This window comes from Euprymna scolopes, chromosome 20, assembly GCF_053919585.1.
Source record: "Euprymna scolopes isolate OS-2025 chromosome 20, ASM5391958v1, whole genome shotgun sequence".
NCBI classification, from domain to species: domain Eukaryota; kingdom Metazoa; phylum Mollusca; class Cephalopoda; order Sepiida; family Sepiolidae; genus Euprymna; species Euprymna scolopes.
Genome location: NC_136501.1, coordinates 55,303,068 through 55,313,067, shown reverse-complemented (window position 1 = coordinate 55,313,067; position 10,000 = coordinate 55,303,068). Strand labels below are relative to the sequence as shown.

General features: G+C 33.3%; 1 protein-coding gene and 1 pseudogene across 1 annotated transcript in view; both read left to right on the top strand.

The window, feature by feature from the left end:
• Positions 1-10,000, top strand: part of LOC145241438 (uncharacterized) — a 71,387-nt gene that overhangs the window by 3,735 nt on the left and 57,652 nt on the right. The gene's annotated exons all lie outside the window — the stretch shown is intronic.
• Positions 7,080-7,198, top strand: LOC145241912 (5S ribosomal RNA; annotated as a pseudogene).

The following is a 10,000-nucleotide window of genomic DNA, read 5'->3' as shown; positions in this document are numbered from 1 at the left end:
GTTTCAGAATGGTCTCTAAGCCGTATTTTCGGCCATTACCTCCGACCTTCTTCAAGGTAAAAAGAGATATGTATACAGATAGCAGTTATATATATATAGCAGGGTTGCCAGCGCTGCTCGATCGGAAAATACACTTAAATATAATATTTTAATTTATGCAGATTCCATATTTATTATTATAGAGCTAATTCTCTGTTGATTATTATATTGTACCCAATGTTAATAGTAATGATTTAAAAAATGAATATGACTTGAATGCCATCAGCTAAATTCGAAACCAAAACATTTAGCAATCCAATCTTAGTCGTTATGGCTTGAGCTACCGTCAGTTAATTTAAAATAACCGACTTTGCCGTATAATCGCATATTTGTGCATGCGTACACAAGCACTTTGTCGACTTACGCTTTTCAAGTTCTAATCTTTTCAATTTTGACACCCCTCCCCAATAGCTATTTTACGGGAAGCGACTAAAGCCAATAATGAAAAAGGATCCACAAAAACGGAAATCATTTAATCTGTCTCTCAACGCTCCGCAACACTGCATCTTGGAGGATATGCACTTTGAAAAAATGGAGATAGACAAACTGACATAGCGAGTTTTATAAATTAGATATATTAGAATGTTTTGAAAGTGAGATGATACCAAATTATTTCCACGATCAAGCCATGAAAGCCAACGATCGGAAGTCCAAGACTCGAGTTTCGCCATCGTTTAGACTCATCCGTCGAATATATCGGGACTCGGGATGTGAAAAGATGTTCTACCCTTTGCACAATAATAATAATAATAATAATAATAATAATAATAATAATAATAATAATTTAATACAATTTAAATGTAATTACAGTGCCGACTACGTGGATCGAACGATGCTAATATTGTATAGTCAAGCCTAACAACACATATCTAACAAAATCAGACATGGAGCTACTTATTAATTGAAATTCATACTATCATTGAAGTAAATATTGACACAATAGTATATAAACAATAACACATTATATATATATATATATATATATATGTGTGTGTGTGTGTGTGTGTGTGTGTGTGTGTCTTTGAATATATGGTAAAGTGGCAGTTTTAGTCATTTAGAACTGTTTTAAAGCTTCACCGCTCACTCGTTTTTTGACAAAATTTCAAACAATTACTACATTTTAGAGATCCCCTTTTCAGCTATATTGTGAAAAAAAAAATCAATTTTCGTTCAGTAAAACAAAAGTTATGATTAATTTTTTGGTGTTCAAAATTGTAAAAATGTGTAAGGAGGTGAGCGACGCTTTTTATGACTGGTTTTCATAGCAACCACGTCACTTCAGCGACTACTGTTGCTACTAATTCACTGCTATCGCGAAAAGAGAAGTAACAAGTGAAACAGAGAGAATGAAAGACTAAAAGGGAGGTAATTGGGGATGTTATTGAAAGCAGACGAGTGCCGTACATTGTTATTACATATGTGTCTATGAGTGCAAAAACGTAAAACTGAAATTAAACAAAGAACAAGTGAACTTTTTGGAAGTCTGGAAAAATCATGGATTACAATAGAAAAATGCGAGGATGAAAAGTAATGTGGTTAAGCTTAAACATGGAAAAGTAAAGGACTAGATGTTAAAACTGGAAAAGAAAAGGACAAGATATTCTAGTAAAATTATAATAAATTTACCATTTAAAATATTGAAGCATTAAGAACTTTTTTTTAATTAAATTTATAACATTATATAATCAATTATTAATGCTGCAATATTTTAAGTTATAAATTTATTATATTTTTTTACGAGAATATCTTGTCCTTTTCTACTACTAGTCAAGGTTTAACAACTAGTACTTTCCCATATTTAAGCTCAACCATATTATATTTCATGCTCGCATTTTCTATTGTCATATATAGATATACATACACTCATAGGCCACCCATCTTAAGAGGTTAATATTGATCTCAATTTTCCATTGGCACCCTTCCATTCGTGAAGGAGTGCCGATTAGTAAAGGCAATTTTTGCCAACGGCTGTTTTTGGCCGTGAAAATCACATCTTGCCCTTTGAATATGTAGAACTTGACAACGAACCAATATATAAGATACATATAGTTGAATACACACACACACGCACACGCATATATATATATATATATATATATATATATATATATATATATATATATATATATATATATATGGTATATGCAGCTATATGCATATATACATATGCGTGTGTATTTGTGCGTGTATATGTGTATATGTGTGTTACGTATATTTACTAAAAAAGTAATTAACCAATCATTAATAGTCTTGAAAAACCGGCCGTCAAGGACAGGGAGTTGTAATGCGACCGATATTAATTTGAAATTTTAGATTTATCTAAAGAGAGTATAAATGGGCAGAAATACTGAATTAAAAAGTCAGTACAATTACGGATCCGTTTCCCCCCACAGAAGAACAGCCAATATTTATATGCCAATCTTTCTCCATGAACTCATCAGAAAAAAAAACAACTTTTTTTTTTTAATGAGAAAAGATCCGGGATTTTAATACAGCTACGATTTTTTTTTATTTGAATGAAACTGATTCGTAATTCTACCGGTTTTTTTTATGTTTAGTAACATGAATATCTTGGACATTGAAATTTAGCAAAAATTCTGTCCACACACACACACACACACACACACACACACACACACACACACACACACACACACATATATATATATTAGTGTTGGGACGATTAGACGATTAATCGGAATCGTATCGGAATCGTATCGGAATCGGAAATTTAGTGTGAAATTAGTAATTGGATTTGATCGGGAAAATATTGGAATCGTCCTATTACTAATATATATATATATATATATATATATATATATATATATATATATATACATATATATATATATATATATATATTACTAATATATATATATATATTACTAATAGATATATATATATATATATATATATATATATATATATATTATTCTCAACAAAAGACCGCTGAAACCTTCAATAACTTTTATTACAGACTAAGATTTTGCATAAGCAATATTGCCTAAAGAGGTCTCTTGTTATTTGTAACTGGCTGACCGAAACATGCTTATGAATGTGTAGCGACATATTAATTCATATGTAAAACAAATAAAAAGTATATATATATATATATATATATATATATAAAATATATTTTAGTCATCGACATACAGGCCTGTTTCGTTGTATCACAACTCATCAGTGCCGCTAGACTAACACCTCTCCCAAGCCGAGGATCGAACCTAGAACCGTCGTGATGACAGTCGGCAGTCCTATATATATATATATATATACTAGCCGTTCAACCCGGCTTTGCTCCGGCCCTTTGTACTGTTCATAGTTGTATATGTATATTTATATATCAAAAGTTTGACTAATGTCCAGGTAACCTATGTCTATAATTTCAAGTGTTTAGACCCAAAATTGGCGGAGGGTTTTGATATAATCGGCAAAAGGTCAACTTTTTAATCTATTTACAGCCAAATTTTCGCCCAATAACTGATTAAAAAGCTTGTCGCATGTCTGAATTCCATTTATGTAAAATTTCAAATGTTTAGACGCAAAATTAACCGAACAGTTTGTTAGAGACTGTAAGTGTCACATCTTTTGCACTTCGACTCCTTGGCAGCCAAATTTCCGGGCAAAAACCGATTAAAAAGCGGTGCAGCTTAGATAAGTAGGTCCCTTAGTCGAGCCTCGTTCTGACATTCGGAAAATTTAGGTTAACAAAAATTTAAATTTAGGTTATAAACAAAATATTTTAGAAAATAATTTCTTAATTTCAAATAAGTTGATTGTAAAGAAATATTTTTGTAAATAGTTATTGAAAAATATTGCAAAGTGTTTACATAGCTGGTTGTTTGGAATAATAAGGGCGCCTCAAACCCCCCTTCAAAAAAAAAAAAAAAAAAAGACGACAAACGAAAAAAAGCTTTAGTGCTTTTACTATTTTAAAGCGCTTTTTTTTAAAGTTTGAAACACAAGTAGTGGCTAGTTGTTAACTTAGAACAATAAGGGCGTATAGCGGAAATTCTTCTGGTTTAAATGTATTGTTGGTTGGCTGTTTTGTTTTACGGCATATCAACCCTTTCCAGGTTATTTAATCTGGTGGTTTTGAAGAGCGATTTTTTAATATAGTATATTTGTTTTTTTAAGCCGTATTCTATTTAACCCATAGTTGGGAACCTAACAGGTGCTACCACTCCGGGTCAGAGTGGACCTGGGAGCAATGGCAATTAAAGGGTGGCTCCACACTCCCTAAGGCCTGCAAGCTGGGGCCTCGCCATCAGATATAGTTTAAGGTCATACCCAGGACCTTAAATGTATTGTAATGCTTTTATTGGGGTCGAATAACGTTTTTCAGCTGCCATATTACTTCATATTTATTTGCCTCCCCACAAGGGCAGAGTTAGACACAAGGTCGGTTTTTAATGTAGAGAAGTATTTATTAATAAAAAAAAAAAACGAAATGGTGAAATATAAAAGCAAGTTAAGCTAAAAGTAAACAAAACAAAAAAAAATAATTCAAAGAATTAAAAAAAGAAAAAATTGAAAAGAAAATTTGAACATTTATTTTTTATAAACATAACGATAAGTGAAATATAACGAACAAGTTCAAATAAATAAATAAATAAATTATTGAAACCAAAGGCAAGATAAGTCAACGTAAAAAGGACCAATAATGATAGAAGCACCAGTGTCACATGTCACGTGACCTAGCTGTTCAGATTTTTCAGAACGAGGCTCGTCTGCAGGACTTACTTATCTAAGCTGTACCTAAAAAGGTTGACCTGCGTTTGAATACACTTTATGTAAAATTTCAAATGTTTAGACCTAAATTTTTTGAAAAATTTGACCCCAATTTTGTCCCCCTAACACTTATTATCTTGGACTCAAATCAAATTAAAAAGTTTGATCCATGTCCAAGGAACCTACAAGGAACCTACATCTAAAATTTCAAGTGTTTGACCCAAAATTGGCGGAGGAGTTTGGTAGAGTTTTCAAAGGTCAAATCGTTGAACTCTGATCCCTTGACTGCCAAATTTCTGGCTGAAAACCGATTAAAAAGATTTTCTCAAATCTCAATACCCCTTATGTCAAATCTCGAGTCTGTAGACTGAAAATTGACAGAGTAGTTTGGTAGGGAAATGTACAAACACAGGCAGACACGCACACAATCTTACTATAGTAAGTTATCAAAATATATATGACACTTAAGCTACACAGAATATATCGCGTTTCATTCTCGTGAGAATTCATCAGGCTTATACACACACACACACACACACACATATATATATATATATATATATATATATATATATATATATATAATTATCCATAGACATACTGTTTTACCATATCACAGCTCTTCAGTGTGGCTAGACTAGCACCCATTTCGAACCAGGATCGAACCTACAACCAGCCGATTGATAGCTCTTCTTCCTTCTGACCCATAAGTACTCGCAAACGATATCATCAAATGTCTTTTATATAAACATTTGACCGTCGCTTTTACAGTGCTCGATGTGTGTGTGTATTATGAGTATTTAGCCCCCCCCTCCCCCTACACACACATATAGGCGTAGATTGACCGATGTTTAAAATATATAGTTCAAATCAGTTTAATCGACAGCATTCTTAATCCGGTAACCTATTCTTTCTTAGTGATAACAAGAGACAGCGCGAGTTATTATTCTACTGCACTTGGACCATGGATTACATCGTTTCACTTTGTTTTGTCCTTTAGTCATCACATTCTGTGAACGATTTTTCTGGCAAATGAAGAAGAATCGTTGTTTTATTGTTTTTTTTTCGTTTGAAGTTGGTGATTGATTGATATGTTGTAATCTATATAGTGGCACCATCATTCAACTGTTATTGTGTGTAATTTCATTAACTTTTATTTCAGGTACATGAGAACGTTGATTAGTGATTATTCATTAGTTTTTAAAAAGTTATCTTTTTTTTTTTTTAACATAAATGGGAATTTTCTATTCATTAGTAGCGCGTATCAATTGGAATACGACGGTGTCATTGATCGGAAGATTTAACAATTTCAATATACTGTTGTCCCCCCCCCCTCCAATCGAACCTAATTTATATAAATCGATCTGCATTGTAAATCTTTGGTGACGAATGTTTATTCACAGATGTTGTTTTTATGACACAAACACCTGGAAATATATATATATTTTTTTATTTTTACTACTGGGCGATTATTTTCACGCACACACGCACACACGTATGCACGCGCGCACACACACACAAACACACACACACTATATATATATATATATATATATATACTTATTTAAATATTTGGGGTGGGGTGATACAGAATTTAATTATGGCTATGTAAATATCAAATCGATTTTTTAACATGATGAAATTTATTTTTTATTTTCATAATGTTAAAAAATAATTTTGGTCTTGATATATCAAAAATTATATACTTACTAGCATGGGTGCCCGGCGTTGCCCGGGTGTTTAGAGGTGTATGCTGAGCAAAAAAAAAAAACAAAAAAAAAAACACAAAATAAACACACAAAAAAACACAAAAACCCCGGTCAATTTGTTTAACTTTGACCACTATTATGACCCCCTTAACATTTATTGTTTTGGGCTCAAATCAAGTTATTAAGTTAGATCCATGTCGAAGGAACCTATATCTAAAATTTCGAGTGTTTAGACCCAATATTGTCGGAGGTGTTTGGTAGAGTTCTCAAAGGTCAAATCGTTGAACTTTGACCCCTTAACAGCCAAAATTTCTGGCCGAAAACCGATCACAAAGATTTTCCCAAATCTCAGTATTCTGTATATCAAATTTCGAGTCTGTAGACTAAAAATTAACAGAGTTATTTTGCGAAGGAAAATGTACCCAGACAGACAGACAGACACACACACACAGACGGACAAGTTCACTTATATATATATATATATATATATATATATATATATATATATATATATACACACACACATATATATATATATATATATATATATATATATATATATATATATATATATACACACACACACACACACACACACACACACACGGCATAATCACGTTGACACAGCGGTTCCCGTAAGATCACCGAAGTTAAGCAACGTTGAGCCTGGTCATTACTAAAATGGGTGACCAATTTGGGAAGTCCAGGTGCTGTATGTAGGAGGACGTCGGCAAAAAGTTGCAAAAACCTAACGTCGTCATCTCCCCTAACGGGGATATACATGCGACTGGGGGCCGCTTGTGAATGTCATACTGCCAGGAAACTTCCTCCTTCGGAGGAAGTCGGTTAAATCCTGAATAGGGTTGGTGCTGACTGCACACACACTAGCAGGGTGACCCGACGTTGTCCAGGATTGAATGATGATTAACGAATGTGTCACACTCCCATATTTTTATTGCCATCGAAATCTGTGAAATCGACCATTTTTCAATCAAATCGTTAGGGGCCCATCGAGGTGCACCGAGAAGAAGCTTCACATGCTTCTCGCAGTGACGTATTTCACAATACATTGTATTCTACATTGCACTGTAGAGACCTACTATTGATTTTATAAAATTATTTTTATATATAATGGCTTGCATTAAAGTTTAAAATGCAAAAGTCCAGTATAATGTTTCAATTGTTCATTGGTTGATTATTTTTGTGTTACGGCCTATCAACCCATTTCAGGTTATTTAATGCCGAATTCAAAGATTTTGAAGAAATTTTTTTTAATAGAATATATTTGTTGTTTTCAAGTCGGCTTCTATTTAAACCATAATTGGGACCCTAACAGGTACTACCACTCCGGGTGAGAGTGGACCTGGGAGCAATGGAAATTAAAGGGTGACTCCACACTCCCTAAAGCCCGCAAGCTGGGGCCTCACCACTGGATATAGTTTAAGGTCATATCCAGGACCTGTTTCAATTGTGCTGTAAACAGAAACATTCATTTCAAACGCGATTTCGTCATATCAATGGACCTACTGTTGATTTTATGTGTCGAGTCTTTCGGCTTGTGTGGTAATAGAGCTTTTGAAATGCACTTTTGATGTTAGGCTGTGTAAGGTGTTAACTTTGATCAAAATCGCCTGCTTCTTCTTTCATCTGATTATTTCGATTATCGATTATCGATTATCGATTATCGATAGGTATCGAAGGCATTCCAATAGTAAACCTATCTAAGAACACTATCAGTTACATAAAATACCTTCGTGTTAAATTTCATAAAAATCGACACAGCCGTTTTCGAATCCATAGGAGAGAATTCACACACAGAGACAAGGTTCCTTTTATATAATAGTAGATTATACCAATTGTCACTATCCAGCTCCCCTACTTCCCGGGGATCTGGTCCCTATGTCCCCTTCACTCTCCACATTAAAAAAAAACGGCCTTGTGCCTAATTTGCTTAGTGGGGAAGCAAATAAATACCCCCATATATTATATATTCATACATATAATACATTACAATAGAAAATGCGAGCATGAAAAGTGATATGGTTAAGGCATGGAAAAGTAAAGAACTAGTTGTTAAAACTGGAAAAGAAAAGGACAATATATGCTAGTAAAAAATATAATAAATTTATGACTTAAAATGTTGCAGCATTGAGAATTGATTATATAGTGTTATAAATTGAATTAAAAAACATTTCTTAATTCCGATAATATTCTAAAGTTAATTAATAAATGGCATAGTTTATTTAATATAAAAAGTAAAATAAGGTAATATTTTGCGGTTTCTTGTTTCCCTGTGACCGTGTTGTTGTTATTATTATTATTATTATTATTATTAATATTATTATTATTATTATTATTATAAGTAGTAGTAGTAGTAGTAGTAGTAGTAGTATATTAACGTCTATTATCGCTCCCTCTTGCTTTAATGTTCCTATTCATTTCCCTTCCCAAGAAGGCAGAGTAAGACACAAGGTCGGTTTTTAATGTGGGGGAAAATCCAGCTCCCCAATAAGGGGCACGTTGGATAGGAGCAAAAATTAAAATTGTCTCGATCATGAAGGATGTCTCCTCCACTGACCGAGGACAAAAAAAGGTGAAGTGTAGCATCAGAAGAGCCAAAAGGCCGAAATGTTTATCAAAAGTTTAGCAAGTGTATTTTCGAACATGCTTCATTTTTTATTCCCTTTTCAAAACAATTTCTCTGATTCCATAAATTTTGTTTAACAAAACTAATGCCATTTTTTTTGTTGTTTACTTAATCTGGGAATGGCGATATGCAAAATAAAACTCTAACCAATGGGACGAGGTCAATAGTGTGCAAGATATCACCTGCACCCTATTGTGTCCGTCCTAATTTTAATTCGCTTTCTATCATTGCGTTGTTCTTCGTGCATATTTATGAAGTGGCTCTATTATGGTGATGACACTAGACTGAAATTGCAGAAATGAACTAAGAATGCTCCGAACGGCACCTCTCCTGATGTGGCAGCAATACTTGACATTGCAAAAGTGAATTCAGGACACCTACTTTCACCATGCTGCACCAAGTTTCTGTAACCCTTTCATTTTGTCTTTATAATCTAACAAATAAACGGTTTGATGTCTCTCGGTCTGTCTGTCTGTCTGTCTCCATATTTTCAAACTCTGTCTCCCCCGAAACTAAAAGTCACTGTGCAGCGCTAGGGGCCTCAAATCATTGGATATTTTTTTTCTGGCCGTTCTTCTCTGTTTTTTTAGCTGGTTAAAATTGTTTTTAAGGAGTCAATAATGGATTAAAATTGAAAAAAAATCGTTGAAAAAAAAAATCGTTAAACATTTCGTTATTTCATGACAGTTTATTTTTAATTTTTAATCGGTTTATGTGCATGTAACTTGATATCGTGGTAACGTCACCAGCGTTGAATGCTTCGGTTTCGATTCTAGCTGATGGCACCTAAATACTTTTTTTTTTTTTTACTTTTGAAATCACGACTCTATAATATATCCAAAATCTGGACAAACTGTATTTTAGGCACAGGCAA